Source organism: Scyliorhinus canicula, chromosome 4 (assembly GCF_902713615.1).
Source record: "Scyliorhinus canicula chromosome 4, sScyCan1.1, whole genome shotgun sequence".
In the NCBI taxonomy this organism is placed as follows: Eukaryota; Metazoa; Chordata; class Chondrichthyes; order Carcharhiniformes; family Scyliorhinidae; genus Scyliorhinus; species Scyliorhinus canicula.
In genome coordinates this window covers 41,151,013-41,173,341 of record NC_052149.1, presented here as the reverse complement: position 1 = coordinate 41,173,341, position 22,329 = coordinate 41,151,013, and the positions used below count along the sequence as shown (strand labels likewise).

At 45.4% G+C, this 22,329-nt stretch overlaps 1 protein-coding gene across 4 annotated transcripts in view; it reads right to left on the bottom strand.

Annotated features, from left to right (window-relative positions):
- The window catches only part of b4galt2 (UDP-Gal:betaGlcNAc beta 1,4- galactosyltransferase, polypeptide 2), a 495,634-nt gene extending 473,712 nt beyond the window's left edge, over positions 1-21,922 (bottom strand). For 2 of the 4 annotated variants that reach the window (XM_038794103.1, XM_038794106.1), the window contains exon 1: positions 21,480-21,920. The gene's annotated coding sequence lies outside the window, so the exon portion shown is untranslated. Of the gene's footprint in view, positions 1-21,479 lie in introns of all 4 variants that reach the window. The other 2 variants (XM_038794105.1, XM_038794104.1) reach the window with 2 other exon arrangements.
- Between the last annotated feature and the right edge of the window lie 407 nt (positions 21,923-22,329).

Sequence of the window (22,329 nt, the reverse complement as noted above, 5' to 3'; positions counted from 1 at the left end):
GTGCTTCACTGATTTTGAGAAGGCATTTGATTCAAACCCATGTGTGAAACTCTAGTTACCCAACGTCAGACATTTAATCAACTTGCTGACAAGGTTTTACTGCTGGCAACAAGACACCCCTCAAGAACGGCTCAGGGTCAATAAGTGTGTGTCCTCTCACCATATATATTCAACATACTAGCGCGGGGTTTTTCAAACTCAGGGTCGCGACCCACGGGTGGGTCACGGGCAGGTGTTGGGAAGGTTGTGGAGTGATCAGTTATAGTGTTCCCGATCGCGAGAAGATGACCCCAAAGGCCGCAACCGGCTTTTAAGAGGGCTGGCCATGGCAATCACCGATTGGTAGTGGCGTTTGAGGGGGCGGGGCAAGGCTGGGCTGTGTGCAGGTCACCACGCACGCGCAGCCCGGGGGGGTGGTGTTGGGGACAGGGGCTGACGGGCGTCCGCGTGGGCGAGCGTGCTAACGATGGTGGATTCAACTGGAGCTCCGCTCCGGTGTTCATTCTCTGCACGCTGCTCAGCTCGACCCCGCCACCGATCGGTAGTACGCAACCTGCGGCTCCATGGTCAAGCTGCTCAACGGCCGGCACAACAGCTGCTTGCAATCCCACGATGTGAAGTACTGATCGGGAAGTGGTCAGCAGTCTGTGACTGGGATGGATGCAGCTACTGGACAGTGAGCGGGAAGCCAGGCCAGGTTTGGTCTGCGAGGAGTACCAATGAATCAAGGCCAGTCAATATGGCTGACACATGTCGACAATTAAAGAAACTTACATAATCATCACTTTATGTCGGCACTCTCTAGAAACTAGGAAGTAAGTGCTTTTGGTGAGAGTAGAGAAGGAAGAAACTTGGCTGTTTGGATAGTGCAATGCAGTGGAACCAGTAAGAAATAGTGACATTGTGTGTGTTTGACAAGTTCCCTCAACTCATCTAAAGTCATACTTTGTAAAGTAAAAACAAGATTGAGGGCAGCACGGTGGCCTAGTGGTTAGCACAACCGCCTCACGGCGCTGAGGTCCCAGGTTCGATCCCGGCTCTGGGTCACTGTCCGTGTGGAGTTTGCACGTTCTCCCCGTGTCTGCGTGGGTTTCGCCCCACAACCCAAAAATGTGCAGAGTAGGTGGATTGGCCACGCTAAATTGCCCCTTAATTGGAAAGAATAATTGGCTAATCTAAATTTATAAAAAAAAAAAGATTGTACTTTTTTCTATACTTGCTTAAATTTATAAAGAACAATACAGCACAGGAACAGGCCCTTCAGCCCTCCAAGCCTGCGCCGACCATGGTACCTGCCTAAAGAAATGGGAATATGCTTAAAACATAGTTTGTGCGTCAATGTAAGGAAGTGCGTGTTCAACTGAAACTTTTCATTTTCCCTGGTTAAAAAGTTATAAACTTGAAAAAAATCAAGTATTGGAAATAAAGTTTCAAAGTAGAAAAAAAAAAGAATGCCGGCCATGACCGGCCTTTAAATATGAACAATGGAGTCTTTCCACCAGAGGCAGCGGCACAGTAGGCCATGCAGCCAGCCTGTACACTGATGCCACGCGCTCTGTACATCCGTGATTTGGGTGCAAAATCATGGAGGAGAGATTCCTCCATTTTGAAGCTGCCAGCAAGCAAGCTACAAGACTGTGTGTGAAGAACTGAAGATGGATTATTTTGCAACAAGGAAGAGAGAGCCAGAGACAGAAACAGAATCTCCCAACTAAATCTGCTGTAGAGAGCTTTTCAGGAGAGTCGACGGCAGGACAAAGCAGTGCTGGTGAGAGCTATATACCGAGCCCCTGGTGAACAACTCATGAAGAAACTGAAATCGGGAACAAAGCAGTATTAAGATGATTTCTTGAGGTATGGCTTTAATTGTGCCAATGCAAATGCAGGGAAGTACTGACAAACAAAAGTTTAAAACGCTCAAATCTTCAAATGTATTTGAAGACTAATCATGGCGGGTTTGTGGAAAAACCTTCTGATTATTTTCAAAAGATGCAGCAAAAAATTAAATCGTCAGCTGAAGTCTTGAGCAGAAAGTAAAATTGAATGATGAAGTAAGTGAGATCCTGAGGACCAAGCAGGCTCGCCTGTCGCATTCAACGCGAGTAATAATGGTGTGTCACGAAGGTCAGCCAGCGTGGGTCGTTAAGGTCAGCCACATTGGTAGTGAACGTCGGCCGGTTGCCAAAAGTGAATCCTGGGGGGAAAAGTTTGCAAAACACTGTACTAGCAGAAATGGTTAGGAAAGAGCCTCTTCATGGATATAAAGATGGGATACCAATTGACATGTGGCAAGTTTTGAATCTTCGATATGCTGATGACATTAGTCAGTAGAGGAGCCACAGGAGTCGGCGGGTCACCTTGATCAGGTTAACTGGAAATACAGTCTCCTAATCAATGTTGACAAGACAAAGTTGATAGAGTTGGGAGCAAAGACTTGCCAGATTCTGATTATCAGAGTTCAACTTGAACAGGTTGATACCTTCCGCTATCTTGGGTCACCTAGCATGGAGTTTACCAAAGGCATTCGGGCTCGACTGAACAAGGATCATGACAGTGTGAACACATTTAGAGTATAAAGTAGCCACAGCACCTGGATCATGATGAAAATTTGTCTTCTGAAAGCCTTTGCGCTGCTCGTGACAATATGTAGCTGTGAAAGTTGGACCATCAGGAAGAGTGGTGAGGCTCAAATAAGAGCATTTAAAATGAACGGACTCAGACATGTATTACATGTGTCATGGATGGCCTTGGCCAAGCAAACAAATGAGTGGATGCTTGAGAAAGATCTTGTTAAGAGGAAATTTCTTTAGGCAGTAAGAGCAAGAAAGCTCACTTATTTTGGATATGTGATGTGAACAGGAGGTCTGGCGAGGGGGGGTTGGAAAAAGTGGCAATGCAAGGCAAAATACCTGGAAAAGGTGCATAAGGAAGACTCAAGATGGTGTGGATAGATAATAACTGAACGTGGACTGACCTCTCTATAGGACGGGGAGTGAACGCAGCGGAAAACCCTCAGAAAGAGGACAAAGGAAGACAAAACAAGACATTTTTAAAGGAAAATTGATTCTGAAAGTTGTCACACTGTAAATAGACCCTAGCTTCATGGAATACATTGCCTTTCAATCACTTCCTTGAAGATTTTACTGAGAGCTTCATCCTGTCCCAAATCTGGACTTTAAACGAATATGTAATAATAATAATAATCTTTATTAGTGTCACAAGTAGACTGACATTAACACTGCAATGAAGTTACTATGAAAATTCCCGAGTTGCCACATTCCGGCGCCTGTTCGGGTACACTGAGGGAGAATTCAGAATGTCCAATTCACTTAACAAGCACGTCTTTCGGGACTTGTGGGAGGAAACTGGAGCACCACCACACAGACACGAGGAGAACGTGCAGACTCCACAGACAGTGACTCAAGCCGAGAATCAAACCTGGGACCCTGCAGCTGTCAAGCAACAGTGCTACCCACTCGGCTACTGTGAACCAGTGAGCTTTCAATAATATCTGTGCATTCACCATTTGAACATTCACCATTCTGCCGCAGACACGGTGGGCCAAGTGACCTCTTTCTGAGCCGTAAACCTTCTGTGATTTGCACGTTCCAAACATGTGCATCGGCTGCAGTGAAAGGGAGGAAATGTCTCCTTGCCCTGTGAGAATTTGCAATATTCTTTGATTTCTTCAACCCACCCCGTAAAAGAAACCAGAGACTGAATTCTCGAATCTTTTACTTCGAGCACATGATGAATTTATAACAATATATATTACAATTGCTTTTCTATCTGGCGAGTTCCTCACAGGAAAACATAGCTTGTATGAACAGCAACAACTGTTATTGCCCAAGAGCCTGCATGTGAAAACAGGAGCAGCTGTTATTGCGCATTATTACTTGTAGGTTAGAAAAAAAAATCATTGTCTATGGAATACATTACAATAGTGGCAGTAACATTCCCGCGACAAAAATAGAAAATCGCTCACACGCATGCTTGGGACATTTTACTTCATTATAGGTGCTATATAAATGCAAGTGGCTGTTGTTGGAGTCAGTCCTTAAAAACTGACTCTGAGCAAACATTCGGTCACAACTGTCACAATATCTATATGATCCAGTGTGAAATGTTATTTGATTACACTCCTGTGCACTGTCTTGGGCCTGGGACATTTCACCAAGTTAAAGGTGCTATAAAATACAAGTCTTATTTAAACCTTTGCAAACTTTTATTTACTTAAACCCAGCTGTGCCACATAGAGCAAGTTGCTGCACACAATGCAGATAAATTTAATCCAGCCAAATACTCTTTTAATCCCCTCCCAGCCATCAATAAAGTGATCAAAGGCAACATCAATACTGCCATCAATAAAAATCTATTTCCCAAAACTTGCCAAATGAAAAAAAAATCAGGCTCTGTCAAGAAGCACTCTGCTCCAGATCTTATTACACCCTTGATCTAAACACAATAACAAGGACTGAACACCAATGGAGAGGTGAGAGAAGCGGCCTTTAACAAGGCAGCATTTGACCAAATATGACACTGTGGAACCCTAGAGACAAATGCCATCAATCAAGTTAAAAGAGGAGATCCTCCAGTGACTTGATTTATACCTGATGCAAAGGAAGACAACTGTCATTGTCAGAAGAAAGTCATCACAGGTCCTGGAAAATGTTCATATTTTCCTCAAAGGCTCCAGCTACTTTTTCATAGACATAGAATTTACAGTGCAGAAGGAGGCCATTCGGCCCCGCACCGGCCCTTGGAAAGAGCACCCCACTTAAGCCCACACCTCCGCCCTATACCCGTAACCCAGCAACCCAATCTTCAACTTTGGACACAAAGGGCAATTTAGCATGGCCAAACTACCTAACTTGCCCGTCTTTGGATTGTGGGAGAAAACCGGAGCATCCGGAGGAAACCCACGCAGACACGGGGAGAACGTGCAGACTCCACAGTGACCCAAGCCGCGAATCGAACCTAGGACCCTGCAGCTGTGAAGTGACAGTGTTAACCACTGTGCTACTGTGCCGCACACTTACTTCTGACTGTAACAGACAGAAAGTGAGATTGGTCACACATGATTTAATAGTGGTCAGGTTTATTCACAACATATCTGATAATGAAGCAGTCAATGCCAGCTGACAGCAAGGCCTGAATAACATCCACCACTCAGGCTGACTAACGACAAGTAACTTTCATGCCACTCAAATGGTAAGTAACACTCTTTCCCACACAAGAGAAAGTCCAGTCATTCCGTCCCAACTATACCAGACACCCACAACACTGTACCCAAACAAGTGAACTCATATCTGCCCCACAGATCACCAGGACACTGTCTCCTGTATGCAAGATGCAGTCCAGTAGCTCATCATTACTGTGACTGAGCCTTCCTCCCAGTGACCTGCAAAACCAAATCGTACAAAAGCAGCAACGGCTTGTGAACACCCTCACCAGGAGGCACATTTCAAGGGGTGCCTAAAAGGAACCACCGTACTCAATGACCTTCCAGCGAGATGTCAGATCGTTTGGGGCAAACTACAAAGGGAAAGGATGGAAAAACCAAGTGCTCGTCGCTCAACCTGTTTGATACTTACAAAGGAAAGTCCTTAGAAACCCAGAAGCCCACAGGTAACCCAAGAGGGAGAATGCTGTGCGATTCTTAATGAAACCTGTACGGACTTGTTCCTACCCATCTTTGTGTTCGTGTTTACTTCTGGCACAGACTGTGATCATCCAACTGGTGAATGCAGTGCTGTCACTAGATTTATTTCAAGTATTGATGTTGTACTCTGTGTGGGGAAAAATAGAATTTTAAACCACTACATTCCTGAAGCTGCTGTCCTTGAAGTGTCTTGCAGCAGAACAACCACATTCAGTGTCCGCACACTCACTGTCCAGCAGAGATCACTTGGCTGACTTTTTTTCCCTCCCCAGCTCTGAGTCGGTTGTGACTTGGATGCTACCATAACAACCGTTGAATGTTGCACTTGGCACCTTTAACATCGTAAAATTCCCAAGAGGTTTCACTGGGTTAAGAAGTTAAGATTGCCCAAATCGGGATCCAGTCATCCCTGTTGATTGCAGGACGTACACTAGAAGTGATTTAATTTAAGTGGAATGTGGCTGAACAAAATTTGACATTGAGCTCGGAGGTAGGTTTTAAGCAATATCTTAAAAGAACTGGGGGGGAAAGGGGAGGTTTAGGAGGAGATTCCAAAGCTTGGGCCGTAGAGAGCTGAAGGTATCCATGACATGAGCTAATTTGATCCATAGTAGAAATCAAGTTTGAACCTTGTGTGTTCTGTATACCACATTCTGTCTTGCTCATCTGTGGATCCACATTCATGTCTAGCATTGTGATTCCTCATCATTAACCAGGTCCTCTCTATTCTTTGCAGACATATTCTGTGCTTTGAGACCAGTTGTATATTGTGAGCTGATGCTAGTCGTAAGGAGCTACAGATTAAGATGGTTGGAGTGGTGCCCACAGTAAGAAATGGAGGGGGACAGAGCAGCATTTTAGCTCGGTGCAAATGTGGGCGTTTAACTTCTCAACGTTCATCCCTGTAAATTGTCAGAACATTTAGTGCAAAATTTAGTTGCACTTCAATTATGGGTTGTGACTGAGCTGTGTAATGCAAAGTTGAAGTTCTGGTAAGAATAAGTCATGGTAAATCCATAGTTTCACAGAAGAATGTGTATTGGCAGATTTCAAATTTTTTTTTCTCCTTAGCATGCAGATAAAAATGCACTAGATAAGCCGAGTGAGACTCCACACAAGAAAATTAACCAGCGTTCATATCGCAAATGGCTTATCAAAACCAAATTGTTCCATGAATGGTGCGTCATGAGGTGAAGTTGCAATTGAATGTATTGCCAGGTTTTCAGCCTCTGCTGCTGTTGATCCTTGTTATTACACCCCCCATTAAATTAACTTCCTGGATATATCACAGCATTGACTCTACTTTGTTTATGTGCTATCACACCTTGCCCTAATAACCATGTTAAGCTTGGATTGTGATTAGTGGTAGAGCATGTGGGTGAACAGAGCCCTGTCCTCACCTGGCATCAACGTATGAGGCTCATTTTCCAACAAAGGATATTGAATCAACATCAGGAACTGGAGCCTTGCCTGAGCCTTTTATTTACCCTCGCTGCCTACCTAACTTTCAGAAACCAGGACATTGCAGACAATTGTAGCACTGCAGCAGTTACCTTTGCTGAGAGCAAGGATTGATGCTGTAGTTGTCCTGGTTCTTGTTGGGCTCGAACTCTATTGTGCAGTGGGTACATTGTTAGTACTGATTGAGCCATTATATTTTACATGCCTAACTGTAATTCTAGTAATCTGGCTTAATGACATTACCCCTACATTTTGCACGTTTTTTTCCCCTTCAATTTGATGTCGTCTTCCTCACCAACCAGTTGGAATCTATTTTCCGACATGACAATAACATTTGACTGCAGTTCAACAACAAAACTTAATTGACTGTGAAGCCCTTTTGGGAATGTACTGATATCAAAGATGCAATATAATTACAAGTTTCTTAAGTAGTGAACTCTGAGCTTTTTCACTTTTCCATGTATCATGGGACTGCATGCTGTAAAAAGTATCTGTGGGGTCCAGTTTATTTCATTTCAAATATTTTTTGTCTCCTTTCTGCAAGGTGTCCTTTACTGTCTCCTTTCTGCAAGGTGTCCTTTACTGATGACGGGTAACGCCCATTTTTTTTCAAGAAATATGAGCTCAGAAACTAATGCAATTATTGTCCTGTTTGTCTAAAATCTGTTGTGGGGAAGTTATAGGAGTCTTATAATTAGTGACAAAGTAGCTGAATGCTTGATGAAATTTGAGCTGTTTAAAGAGAGCCAACATGTGTTTGTTGTCTTCAGTATTCACGCAGGAAAAAGACAATGTTGGCGAGGAGAATACTGAGATACAGGCTACTCGAGTAGAAGGGCTGGAGGTTCATAAGGAGGAGCTGTTAGCAATTCTAGAAAGTGTGAAAATAGATAAGCCCCGTGGACCGGATGGGATTTATCCTAGGATTCTCTGGGAAGCTAGGGAGGAGATTGCTGAGCCTTTGGCTTTGATCTTTATGTTGTCATTGTCTACAGGAATAGTGCCAGAAGACTGGAGGATAGCAAATGTTGTCCCCCTTGTCCAAGAAGGGGAGTAGAGACAAGCCCAGTAACTATAGACCAATGAGCCTTACTTCTGTTGTGGGCAAAGTCTTGGAAAGGTTTATAAGAGATAGGATTTATAATCATCTAGAAAGGAATAATTTGATTAGGGATAGTCAACACGGTTTTGTGAAGGGTAGGTCGTGCCTCACAAACCTTATTGAGTTCTTTGAGAAGGTGGACAAGGGTAAAGCACTTGTTGTGGTGTATATGGATTTCAGTAAAGCGTTTGATAAGGTTCCCACGGTAGGCTATTGCAGAAAATACGGAGACATGGGATTCAGGGTGATTTAGCGGTTTGGATCAGAAATTGGCTCGCTGTAAGAAGACAGAGGGTGGTGGTTGATGGGAAATGTTCAGTCTGGTGTCCAGTTACTAGTGGTGTACCACAAGGATCTGTTTTGGGGCCACTGCTGTTTGTCATTTTTATGAATGACCTGGAGGAGGGCGTAGAAGGATGGGTGAGTAAATTTGCAGATGGCACTAAAATCGGTGGAGTTGCGGACAGTGCGGAAGGATGTTGCAGGTTACAGAGGGACATAGATAAGCTGCAGAGCTGGGTGAGAGTTGGCAAATGGAGTTTAATGCAGAAAAGTGTGAGATTATTCATTTTGGAAGGAGTAACAGGAAGACTGAGTACTGGGCTAATGGTAAGATTCTTGGTAGTGTGGATGAGCAGAGAGATCTCGGTGTCCAGGTACATAGATCCCTGAAAGTTGCCACCCAGGTTGATAGGTTTGTTAAGAAGGTGTACGGTGTGTTAGCTTTTATTGGTAGAGGGATTGAGTTTCGGAGCCATGAGGTCATGTTGCACCTGTACAAAACTCTGGTGCGGCCGCATTTGGAGTATTGCTTGCAGTTCTGGTCGCTGCATTATAGGAAGGATGTGGAAGCATTGGAAAGGGTGCAGAGGAGATTTACCGGGAAGTTGCCTGCTATGGAGGGAAGATCTTATGAGGAAAGGCTAAAGGACTCTAGGCTGATTTTGTCAGAAAAAGGTTAAGAGGTGACTTAATTGAAGCATGCAAGATGATCAGAGGATTAGATAGGGTGGACAGTGAGAGCCTTTTTCCTCGGATGGTGATGTCTAGCACGAGGGGACATAGCTTTAAATTGAGGGGAGATAGATATAGGACAGATGTCAAAGGTAGGTTCTTTACTCAGAGAGTAGTAAGGGCGTGGAATGCCCTGCCTGCAACAGTAGTTGACTCGCCAAAATTAAGGGCATTTAAATGGTCATTAAATAAACATATGGATGATAAGGGAATAGTGTATATGGGCTTTAGAGTGGTTTCACAGGTCGGTGCAACATCGAGGGACGAAAGGCCTGTACTGCGCTGTAATGTTCTATGTTCTAAATCATGCATCATCCTGAATTGGACTCACATCCTTTATAGCGTCTGGGTCAATATCAGATGTAACAACTGTGAGAGCACCAAAACAATACGGACTGCAGCAATTCAGGTGTACCACCACCTCGTCAGGGCAACTGGTAGAGGCAATAATTGCACCCTTACCAGCACCATCCATAACCAGAGAATACGTTTTTGTTAAGGTATGCATATTGCAGTGACAAAAATCTATTTTTCTGAGCTTAACATTGTTTTGCCATGGGAGTGTCCCTTTAAGAAATGCTCTGTATTATCACATGGCTTCAGTGAGGTCATTGTGTGGGTGGAGCTGGGCAGTGGCTCTGGGTTTTACTTTCATTTTGAGCTGGGAGTTGGCTGTGGCTCTGAGTTTTACTTTCGTTTTACACTGTTGGAAGCTGGATTCAGACAAATAAGTCTTCTGTTAAAAGGTGTCCAGATCACTTGATTATTTAAAAGTGATAACTGTTTTCTGGAAAGAATTCAAACCTATGTTTTGGTAAAAAGGTTTTTTTCTGATTTATTGGATGTTATCAAATTGAAACAGTTGAAAGGGAAGTTAAGGATTATATATAGAGCACTGTAGCTGCGTGGAGTATTTAGGTTTGTAGTTGATAAAAATGCTTACTGTTTATGTTTATAGAAATAGTAACTGAATTTGTAGAATAAACTTTGTTTTTGATTATAAGTGCTTAAAGCCTCTGTTGAATAATACCTGAAAGGTAGGCCCTTATGCTCCTCAAAGCCAAAAACTATAAACAGCTGTGGGGTCAGGTGAACTCCATGATATACTTTGGTGTTCTCTAAACCCCTGGTCCATAACATTGAACTTGAACATTCTGAGGTCGTGTGGGTGCGCGCGGAGGAGGCCTCCTGTAAGGGGACCTCCCTCCGGGCCCTCGCCACGGCAGCACTCCCATCCCCACCCAAAGAACACTCCAGCAGCCCCGTGGTGACAGCCACCCTCCAGTCCTGGAACCAACTACGGCAGCAATTTGGCCTGACCAAAATGTTGGACAAAGCTCCCATCTGCAACAACCATAGGTTCACACCAGCGCTGACTGACGCAACCTTTGAAAAGTGGGGACAGGACGGAGGGACACTGACAGTCAGGGACCTACACACGGACGGCAGGGTCGCAACACCGGACGAACTGACAAGAGAAATTCCAGATAGCCAGGGGGAACAAGCTAAGGCACCTGCAACTCAAATGCTTCCTACGAAAGGAGACAAGGACATATCCACAACCGCCACGACAGACAGTACTGGAAAAGTTACTGGACGCAAGCATCCTAGACAAAGGAAACTGTAGCAACATGTCCGACTGGTGGAAAAGGGCCGACACCGTACTGGATGCAACAAGAAAGAAATGAGAGGACGACCTGGGGATTGAGATAGGGCGAGGACTCTGGAGCGAAGTACAACACAGGGTCAACACCACCTTCCGTGCGCATGGCTCAGCCTGACGCAGCTAAAAGTGGTACATAGAGCCCACTTAACAAGAACTCGTACGAGTAGGTTCTTCCTGGAGGTGAAGGATAGATGCGAACGGTGTCAAGGAGGCCCAGCCAACCACGCCCACATGTTCTGGTCTTGCCCCAGACTTGCGGGGTACTGGACAGCCTTCTTCGAGGCAATGTCCAAAGTGGTGGGGATGAGGGTGGAGCCATGCCCGAAAGTTACAGTCTTCGGGGGTATCAGACCACCCAGATCTATACCTTGGGGGGGGGGGGGGGGGGGGGGGGGAAGAAAGAGGGGTAGACGCCTTTGCCTTTGCCTCCCTGATCGCCCGCCGTAGAATCCTGTTCGGCTGGCGGTCAGCAGCACCACCCAGAGCTGCGGACTGGCTGTCCAACCTCTCGGAATCTCTCCAAACAGAGAAAATCAAATTCGCCATCCGAGGGCTTCCACAGAACGTGGGAGCTATTCACACAATTGTTCCGGGACTTGTTTGTGGGCAACGAACAAGCAGAATAATTGCCAGGTAACCAAGAATCAGGGGAAAGTAGCCGAGGCATGGGAGGGAGGCGACAGGGAACATTTGAGGCAAACCAGTGAAGTGGGGTGGGGGTCAGGAAATGGCAGCCGGAAGGAGGGCACAGGAAACAATAACAAACTTGTCATCTACAGGAGCAGAGAACAAGGAAAATCCAGGACGAATGGCTGAAGCAGAGGTGAGCGCAAGACGACAACGGCAGCGAAAACCGTCCAGGAGAAGCGAGACACAATACCAACACCAGATCCATTTGCGCATTGCCTTCTGTAACCGTTGTGTGTTTGTTTCCCCGGTGCCCAATTGTATATGTACCCCCCCCACAAACAGATGCCTACTTATGTGCTAAAAACAATACTCCCAATTGTACAGAGCTGCTGTTGTTGAGCCAGCACATAATCCCCTACCAGTTATTCTAACATTTTTTTGTTGTTTGTTTTTTTGTGCGTTTTCCCTTCTCTTATATATGTATTCTATTTTGTGTGCATAAAGGTAAATATACTTTTTTCAAAAACTCAATAAAAAACATTTTTTAAAAACTCCACTTTTCTGCCAGCCCCCCCCCATAACCCTCAACTCCCTTGTCAAGGAAAACAACTGTTTAACTAAACCTTGAATATATTTAATGACCCAGCTTTCACCACTCTCTGCAGAAGAGAGACGCCCAGCCCGCAGACTGACGAACGGACTAATAGCCCTCAGCAAAAATTCCTCTTCACCTCAGTCTTAAATGGAAGGCCTCTTATTTTTAAACTGTGTCCCCTAATTCTAGATTCCCACGCAAAAGGACAAAGAAAAGTACAGCACAGGAACCGGCCCTTCGGCCCTCCAAGCCTGTGCCGATCATGATGCCCTAACTTTAAAAAAACTTTCTGCCCTTACTCAGTCCGTATGGGAAACATCCTCTGTCTTTACCCCGTCAAACCCTCTCAGAATCCAAAATATTTCAATAGGTCACCTCTCAAGGTCTTGAAAGCTCCAATAAGAAAAGGCCCAATATTTTCAACCTATCCTTATAAACCTTGGATTATATTTCCAGTGCTTGCTGTTAATAAGGATCGGTGCTGTGACCTCAGCTATTCACAATATATATTAATGATTTGGATGAGGGAAACAAAATGTAACATCTCAAAAGTTTGCAGATGATACCAAGTGGATCCTCGGCTTTCTGACCAACAGACCACAATCAGTAAAAATAAACAACAACACCTCCTCCACAATAGTCCTCAATACCGGGATCCTGCAAGGCTGCAGTAATTAGCCCCCTACTATACTCCCTGTACACACACGACTGTGTGTCTACAGGTTTGCTGACGCCACAACCATAGTGGGTCGGATCTCAAACAACGACGAGTCAGAATACAGGATCGAAATCAAGGACCTAGTGGAGTGGTGCAGCAATCTATCCCTCAATGCCAGTAAAACTAAATTACTGGTCATTGACTTCAGGAAGCAAAGTACTGTACACACCCCTGTCAGCATCAACGGGGCCGAGGTGGAGATGGTGAGCAGCTTCAAATTCCTAGGGGTGCACATCACCAAAAATCTGTCCTGGTCCACCCATGTCGAAGCTATCACCAAAAAAGCACATTCTCCCCGTGTCTGTGGGTTTCACCCCCACAACCTAAAGATGTTCAAGTTAGGTGGATTTGCCGCGCTAAATTACCTCTTAAAATGGAAAAAATAATTGGGTACTCTAAATTTATTTAAAACAAAAAAAAAAAGCCCTTACCAACTTTTACAGATGCACCATAGAAAGCATTCTGGGTGGGATTCTCCCACCATGACGCCGGGCAGGAGAATTCCCACAACCGGGCCACACTGCCCCGACGCCGGCAATCGATTCTCCGCTCCCCGGAGAGTCTACACTATTGGTGCTGACGCGTTTGACACGGCACCAGTCGCGGACCGCAGTAAGTGGCCAGGCTGCCGATTCTCGCACAGGATGGGCCGAGCGGCCGTTCTAAAAAGACAGAGTCCCGCCGGCACCGTCCACACCTGGTCGCAGCCGGCAGGAACTCTGCGCGCCGGGAAGGGGGTGCGGCCTGGGAGGCAGGCTCCGACCTCAGGGAGGGCCTCCAATGGGGCCTGTCCCACGACCGAGGCACACCGATCGGCGGGCCAGCCTCTCACTCCCCGGGCCTATTTTCTTCTGCGCGGCCCCTGAACTCGCGCGCCATGTTGCAGCGGGGCCAGTTCAGGGCTGGATCCGGCGCCACTGCACAACCGCGGATCCCACAGCGCACAGTTCACACCGGGATGGGAGGCTGGAGCGGCGTGAACCGCTCCGTCGCCGTGCTGGCCCCCTGTAGGGTCCAGAATCGGTACTCCCGGCGGCCGCCGAATTGGAGAATCCCGCCACCTATCTGGCTGCATAGCAGCCTGGTATGGCAACTGCTCGGCCCAAGACCACAAGAAACTTCAGAGAGTCGTGAACACAGCCCAGTCCATCACACAAACCTGCCTCCCATCCATTAACTCCATCTACACCTCCCGCTGCCTGGGGAAAGCGGGCAGCATAATCAACGACCCCTCTCACCCGGCTTACTTCCAACTTCTTCCATCGGGCAGGAGATACAAAAGTCTGAGAACATGCACGAACAGACTCAAAAACAGCATCTTCCCTGCTGTTACCAGACTCCTAAATGACCCTCTTATGGATTGACCTGATTAATACTACAGCCCTGTATGTTTCACTCGATGTCTGTGTCTACGTAGTTACATTGTGCACCTTGTGTTACCTATTATTCATTTTATGTACCTCGGTACACGTACGATAAACAAATCCAATCCAAGTGAACTGCGACGAGGCTGCGAAGACCCTACAGCATAATCTGGACATCTTGGGTAAGTGGGCAAATCAATGGCAGATGCAGTACATTTTGGATTAGTGTGAAATTATTCATTTTGGAAAGAAAAACAGGAAGGCTGATTACTACTTGAACGGTTGTAAATTGGGAGAAGGGAGTGTGCAGCGGGACCTGGGTGTCCTTGTGCACCAGTCACTGAAGGTAAGCATGCAGGTGCACCAAGTGGTAAAGAAGGCTAATGGTATGTTGGCCTTCATTGAGAAAGGTTTTGAGTACAGGAGCATGGTGTGGTATTGTAATTATACAGGGCCTTGGCGAGGCCATCTTAGATGGCCACCTGCAAATAACCATGGGAATCATGGCCAACCCAGGACTCAGACACACTCAGAGCATGTGTGGTCTTTGCAACCCAGATAGCTAGATGCGATCGAAACCCCGCTCGTTTGCATTCTAATGGCCCATTTCCCCAGAACAAAAGGACTGTACTCAGGTAACCGATACAGAGGCAGACTAACCAGCGCTACTCCCTTTGCTAAGAAACCACAAACAGCCAAGGTCAATGACCGCTCAGGACACGCCCAGCCATCAAGGTATCCACCCCTTTATTGCCTAAAATCAAAGGCAGTGATCGAAGCCTGTCGAATTATTGGGTCCAAAGCCAAGGGCCGTCCCAAAGAGCGTGAAATCCCAGAGGGATAAAAAGAGACACAGCCATGTGTTTGGTCTCTCTTGGCCCCGGCCTACGCTTAAAACCAAGTGTAGCATCACGACCAGGCAGACATGTTGAAGACCAACAGTCGCTACCAGACGGATGAGCCCAGCAGAAACGAAGCCACTTCTTCCCCCCAGCCACGCAAGATCCGAACAAAGGCCTTGTTCATCTGCAAAGAGCCGGCTGCCCTGAAGTTAAGTATAGGTTATTGTAGTTGTTAGGTGTAGTTTAACTTGTCAGGTTTTATTTTGGATGACAAAGTAATCCTTGTGTGTAAATAAACTATCTTTGAACTTGAACTGACTAATTGGTTGTCTGTTTCTTTTATCAATCTCGGGTAAAGCCTTGTGGTGGTGTAATTTGGTACCTGGCAACTCTGAAAAGCAATATTATCATTAATAACTGCCATATCTAGTTAATTTGGCAACATTATTGTCGAGACTAGTGGGATAGTATTCCACTCATTAAAAACACACCTAGAATATTGTGTGCAGTTTTGGTCCCTTTTCTGAGGAAGGATGTTCTTGCTCTCGAGGAAGTGCAGCAAAGATTTACCTGATTGATTCCAGGGATGGCGGGACTGTCATACGAGTAGAGATTGACTAGATTAGGATTGTTCTCGCTGGAGTTCAGAAGAATGAGGGGGGACCTCACAGAGACTTATAAAATTCTAAAAGGACTAGACAGGGTAGATGCAGGGAGGATGTTCCCGATGGTGGGTGTATCCAGAACCAGGGGTCACAGTCTGAGGATTCAGGTTAAACCATTTCCATTTGGGACAGCACGGTAGCATCGTGGTTAGCACAATTGCTTCACAGCTCCAGGGTCCCAGGTTCGATTCCCGGCTGGGTCACTGTCTGTGCGGAGTCTGCACGTTCTCCCCGTGTGTGCGTGGGTTTCCTCCGGGTGCTCCGGTTTCCTCCCACGGTCCAAAGATGTGCAGGTTAGGTGGATTGGCCATGTTAAATTGCCCTTAGTGACCAAAATTGCCCTTAGTGTTGGTTGAGTGGGGTTACTGGGTTATGGGGGTAGGGTGGTGTGGGCTTGGGTAGGGTGCTCTTTCCAAGAGCCGGTGCAGACTCGATGGGCCGAATGGCCTCCTTCTGCACTGTACATTCTATGATTTCGGACAGAGATGAGGAGACATTTCTTCATCCAAAGAGTGGCAAGCCTGTGGAATTCATTACCACAGGAAGTAGTTTATGCTAAAACATTGAGAATATTTAAGAGGCAGCTAGATAGAGCACGGGGCAAATTGGATCAAAGGTTATGGGATGAAAGCAGGATTAAGCTATTGAGTTGGATGATCAGCCATGATTGCGATAAATGGCAGAGCAGGCTCGAAGGGCCAAAAGGCCTCCTCCTACTCCTCCAAACTGCTGGCCAAAATCTTTGCTGCTAGAATTGAGGACTGTGTCCCTGGGGTGATAGGGAAGGACCAGACAGGCTTGGTGAAGGGCAGGCAATTGAACTCCAATGTACGGAGGCTCGTAAACATCATCATGATGCCCTCAGAGGGAGGGGAGCCAGAAGTGGTGGCGGCGGATGGTCTGTTCCTGTACATCTCGGACTCACCAGAAGGGATGGGGGAGGTCATGCAGATTCTGAGGGACTTTGGCAAATTCTCAGGGTACAAACTGAATGAGAAGAAAAGCGAGATGTTCGTGATCCAAGCTAAGGGGCAGGAGAAGGGACTGGGAGAACTTCCGCTGAAGATGGTCGAGAAGAGCTTTCGGTACCTAGGTATACAGGTGGCTCGAAAGTGGAACGCCCTCCACAAGCTTAATTTATCTCGGCTGGTGGAGCAGATGGAGGGGGACCTTGAAAGGTGGGACATGCTCCCGCTATCTCTAGCGGGGAGGGTGCAGACCATAACGATGACGGTTCTCCCCAGATTGCTGTTCGTCTTCCAGTGCCTTCCCATCTTCATCTCGAAGTCCTTCTTTAAGCAGGTGAACAAGATCATCTCGGGATTCGTATGGGCAAATAAGACCCCGCAATTCCTCCTCATCATGTGCCAGGCTTAGCTTAATCCAGTTTAAGGTGGTTCACCGGGCACACATGACGGCAACCAGGATGAGCAAGCTCTTTGGGGTTGAGGATAAATGTGCGAGGTATGCGGAAAGCCCTGCAGATCATGTTCTGGGCATGCCCGGCTCTGGAGGGATTTGCTAAGGCAATGTCCAAGATCCTGGCCAGGCAGGTGGTCCAGCGTCTAGAGATAGCGATCTTTGGTGTGTCAGATGATCCGGGAGCTCAGGAAGCGAAAGAGGCCGACCTATTGGCCTTTGCCTCCCTGGTAGCCCGGAGACGGACCCTGTTAATGTGGAGGGACTCGAAGCCCCCAAGTGTAGAGACCTGGGTTGGTGACATGGCTGGGTTTCACAGTCTCGAGAAAATAAAGTTTGCCTTGAGAGAGAGTCCATGGCGGGGTTCTCCGGAGGTGGCAGCCGTTCCTCGACTTTCGAGGAGAGCAGTAAGGTCAACAGCAGCAGCAACCCGGGGGGGGGGGGGGGGGGGGGGGGGGGATGGAATGGTTACGCAGTATTGTTCTTTTCTCTGTATATATGGTTAAAATTTATTTTGTTATGTTAATCGTTGTGAGCGGTTATGCAATAAAAGTATGTTTTTGACAAAAATTTGAATAAAAATAATTTTTTTAAAATATCTTTAACATCACACAAGAAAAAAAAGCTTAATTACCCCTTAAACAATGATAATCTCTACAGTGAATACTGTGTCGCAATAGCCCTTAACTGCTATCTTTATTCCCACACAGCAAAACCATCTCCGCTCCCAATCCACTGTTAAATACAATTAACACTCAGGAATACCTGCTTGACAGAGGTACATGGATACTCTACTTTGAGAAAGAGAGATCTTTTGACACTTTATTAAAGAAAAGACCTGAATCCTGTCAGAACCATGCTGGTTGTATTTCTTCAGAAGCTGCTTCAGCATACCTTCTAAATCACACAATGCTGAACAGCTTGGAAATAAACTGCTAATCTGTCTACAGACACATTTTAACTGAACTGCAGCGGGAGCAGATGCTTGGCTTCTGCTCACATTTCCATTTAACACTTAACCAATCTGCTTTTCTGCAAAATGCCTGATACCTTGCCAACATAAATCTTACCAACATAATCTTACCAACTTGAAGTCTAATTAACTCCACAGGTAACTTCCTTCATCCAAACAAAAGATTAGCCCAAGCTTTTTGCAAAGCCTTAATTGCACCCCTGGCCCCCAAAACCTTTCAAACCAGGATTCTTTAAAAACACTACTGCAGCAGTCACACACACTAACCCAGGCTTTCAATCCTTATTGCACCAAATACCTATAAATAGGGGGACACAGGTTTAAGGTCTTGTACAAGGAGGTGGGGCGCTGGGTATGTGTATAGCTGGTTATTTTTAAACACAATGTCCTGTAACTTCCTGTCTGCGAGGGTGGTGGAAGCGAGGCTGATTAATGATCTCGAAACTAAATTAGACAGGTACTGGTGGGAAGTATGGAGATAGAGCTTGGGATTGCTCTGGATTGCTGGAGCGCTGGCATGGAGTTGATGGGCTAAATAGCTTCCTCTTGTGCTGTAACTACCCAATGGCTTTGCTGAATTCCCAGTCCAATGCCCCATGATTTCCTCCACAGCACTTTTATAGCCTAGGCCTTTTCTCAATGTTCCCATGAAGTCCCTCTTCAGTGTTCCTGCAACCCAACCAGATCCTGGGAGTTTACCACAGAATGCAATTAAGCTATGCGACCTCATCTCAGAACTGCCAGATACTTAGAAGTCAAGGGTTGTGATAATGCTACTTCACTTAGCACCTGTGTTATAAAACCCAACTTATCATGAGCAATGGCATAGCACATCTGCCAGTACTCAAATAACATTGGAGAAGTCACAAAGCTGCTCATAATCAAATAATGTTGGAGCAGTCAAAAATCACACCCAAACCAACCGCTTACCCAAAGGGAAAACACCATTGTAGTGTCAAATTACCCAGTTTACTTCTATTTTACTCCTTCTACTCTTACTGATCTAACCCACTCATCCTTCTGTCCATCCAACTGGTGAACATCCTCCACTACGCATATGTTTCACAAGCTGCTGTCCTCCCATCCACTCTCTTCAGGGTCCAACTCTCACATCCACAGAGTGTAGCACACCACACTGAAACATGGTTTTCAGCTTCATGCTGACACTTCAAGAGTCCAGGAATCAAATGGGTTGCTAAGTACAGTTAGAGCAAGAGAGAAAGTTAGCCAAGTACGAACATTGGAAACAAAGATCTGACAGACTTGTCCTGGCAACAGTTGAAGGAAAAATTGAGGGTAAAAGCAGAAGAGAAACCAGACATATTATCCACAGTGAGTAAAATCAAGACATGGACTGAGGAGGTTTGAAGAAAGTCAGAGAAGCAGGTTGATGCCAAAGACCCCATTAATGCTATGGTGACAACGAAGGAACAAAGAAATTCCAACTTACGGTGTCAAATTCATCGCTCATATCAGTGAACATACAACGGAAAGTGACCTGCCGCACTACTGCAGTTGCATGCAAATACTTTGAAGCTGTTGCACTTCCTTTAAAGAAGCTTCATCATTTACTTCAGCCACAAAGTGTTCTGTTAATTAGAGGCATGACTTCAGTTATCCCACCACCAATTAAGGCCCTTCTGACAGTTTGTTTTTCTCCTCAGCTTTGTGAAGAGATTATAATCGGTGGGTGCATCTATGCTGATCATTTATAACCATGACTAAATTATGGGAGCGATGTGCTTTATGTGCAATTAAATGGGAAGTCCATATCCTGGGATGTGCAAGCCCTCAATTAAGTAGCTTGTTGTGTTTAAGAAAGAATACAGAGGTTGAGATTGCAATTAAAATCTTGACAATTGCTTTTGTCTTTGAATTCCTGAACCAAATTGAAAACGTTATCTTTTATGAAGGATAAGTTCTACATTGCAGATGGGGTGGTGGGAAAGAAAACAGAGGATGGATGAACCAGGAAATTCAGAGTTAATGTCTTCGTACCAGTCACTCCTCAAACAAAGAGGTTTAAGCATCTTGTGAGTCGAAGGTAGTGGTTTAATATTGCAAGTTGCAAAAGCGTTACAATGAACAGACGGTTTTCTTAGAGGTTTTTAAAAACACCGTTCTTTAATCTCAAATCGCACAGCTCCATGTGGGAGAGCCACAATCATCCAATACAGATTTGTCTCAAATCTCACTGATTGTTAGTAATAAACCACAGGGAAAACAACAAAACTTTAGCCTGATCAGTTCTCAGTTTAGCCATCAGATGTCAGAGTTAGGGCGAGTGAGGTGGTTGGGCGGCAAATGACACCACTCATCACGTCTCACTTTGACATACAATCATGCATGCCCACACCCCCTCTCTTGCAGTTCAAGATTCATAACTATTTAGAGTTTGTGACTCCTCCAACCGCTAGGCAGGGGAAGGAAAGTTAATTTACAATTTGCCTTACCTTTCCTTCACCCTTGCAGCACACTTCCCTTAAAACTTAATAGCACCACGCGTTGTTTCTACCTCTCACATGCCAAGAGGAAGACTTGACAGTTGCTATGGAAGTTGGAGCATGGTGACTGAGTAAATAAGTAAAAGCAAAACACTGGCCAGCAGCTCAAGCCTGCAAATTAACATAAATGCCAGCACAGGCATTTGATAGTCTGATAAATATTATATAATTTTTAAAATATTATCCATTCACTAAAGCATCCAGATGCCAACTGAACAGTCAGAAACTCAAGAACAAAAACAAGTGAAACTTGTAGCTTGAGGCAACAAATTAATGAATCTATTTGCACCCATACAAATATATATTACACAGATTTTTTTTTTAAAAAACAGGCAGGAGAGCCTTGTTAAATTGTTCAATTTTTTAAAAATCTACATGTTGGAAAAAAAATTATAGGCACGAGAAAGAGAGAAAATGTTGAGAAGAAATTGATGTCGAACATACTGGGAAATGATTGGACCATGGGTACGTGGTTATAAATTCACTGTACTGGCACATGTGTCAATCAGAAATAACACTATCAGCCATAGTAGATAAAGCGAAATGGATGAAAGAGGATTGCATAAACACAAATAATAGTTAATGAATTGCGAAATGTTTGCTCAAATGCACTACTGGTGTGAAACTGACACCTGAAGCCGACTTAGATGGAAATTGAGCAGCATTTAACAGCAGCATTGCTAGCGAATTACTATGGTGAAGCAGTTCAGTGTTAACTCATCGGCCCCTCGTATCTGACAACAGGAGAGCAGGGAAGGAATCCCGAGGACTATAATATCTTACCTTCATTTCAATAAATCAAATCAATCGCATGTGGGTATATTTATGGCCCCCACGCACATTTTAAAATATCAACCAGCTCACCTGTTTTCCCACTGCAAAATATAGCACCGACACATCTCCTACAAGAAATAAATATTCAGTCTTCGTTGGTCTTCACCTCTTCATTGATCAAAACGAGCAGAGAAATGAGCAGCGTGCAACAACAACAGAAAATTACACCCTGTGCAATCATCCACCACCAGACGAAGGCACTCAGAAAATACACCAGGCATTGAGAAATGAGAGGTGGTGGGGCGGGGAGAGGAGAGAGACAAAAAGCATGAAAATAAACCCCTCACGCATCCCACAATAAAAAAGGGAAATGTTTGCAATAATCCGCTACATTTTGTCAGCTCGGGGCTGCAGCCAAGGGACGAGAAGGGAAGAACAAAGAACTGTCCAGCAGAAGGAGGAGAGACTGTCTGAGTGCGGATTCGAAGCCAGGGTTCACTCCCAGCGGCTGCTTGCAATGTTACCATTTGCTGTGGAACTGATACATAACTATCCTGTTAGAAAAAGGTACGGAATCCTGGAAGGATCAAACTCAAATCTGCCACCAGGGGGTGCACTGTGTGAGTGGGAGAGAAAAGCAGACTTAACCCTTTCCTTACTATGGCTCAACCTCACCTGCAAGTAATGTTATTTTTTTAATTTTCAGTACCCAATTCATTCTTTACAATTAAGGGGCAATTTAGCTTGGCCAATCCACCTATTACTGTTTTAATTAAAAGATATGGCCAATCTACATATTCGGCCCCACCCTCCACCAACACCCCATCTCCCTCACTGCTCTCCTTTCCCCTCTCTCCCCACCACCCCCCTTCCTTTCCCTTCTGTTGGTACAGAGGCAAGGGTATCTGGTCTCCAGCGCAAAGTTTAGTGCTTGTACCAT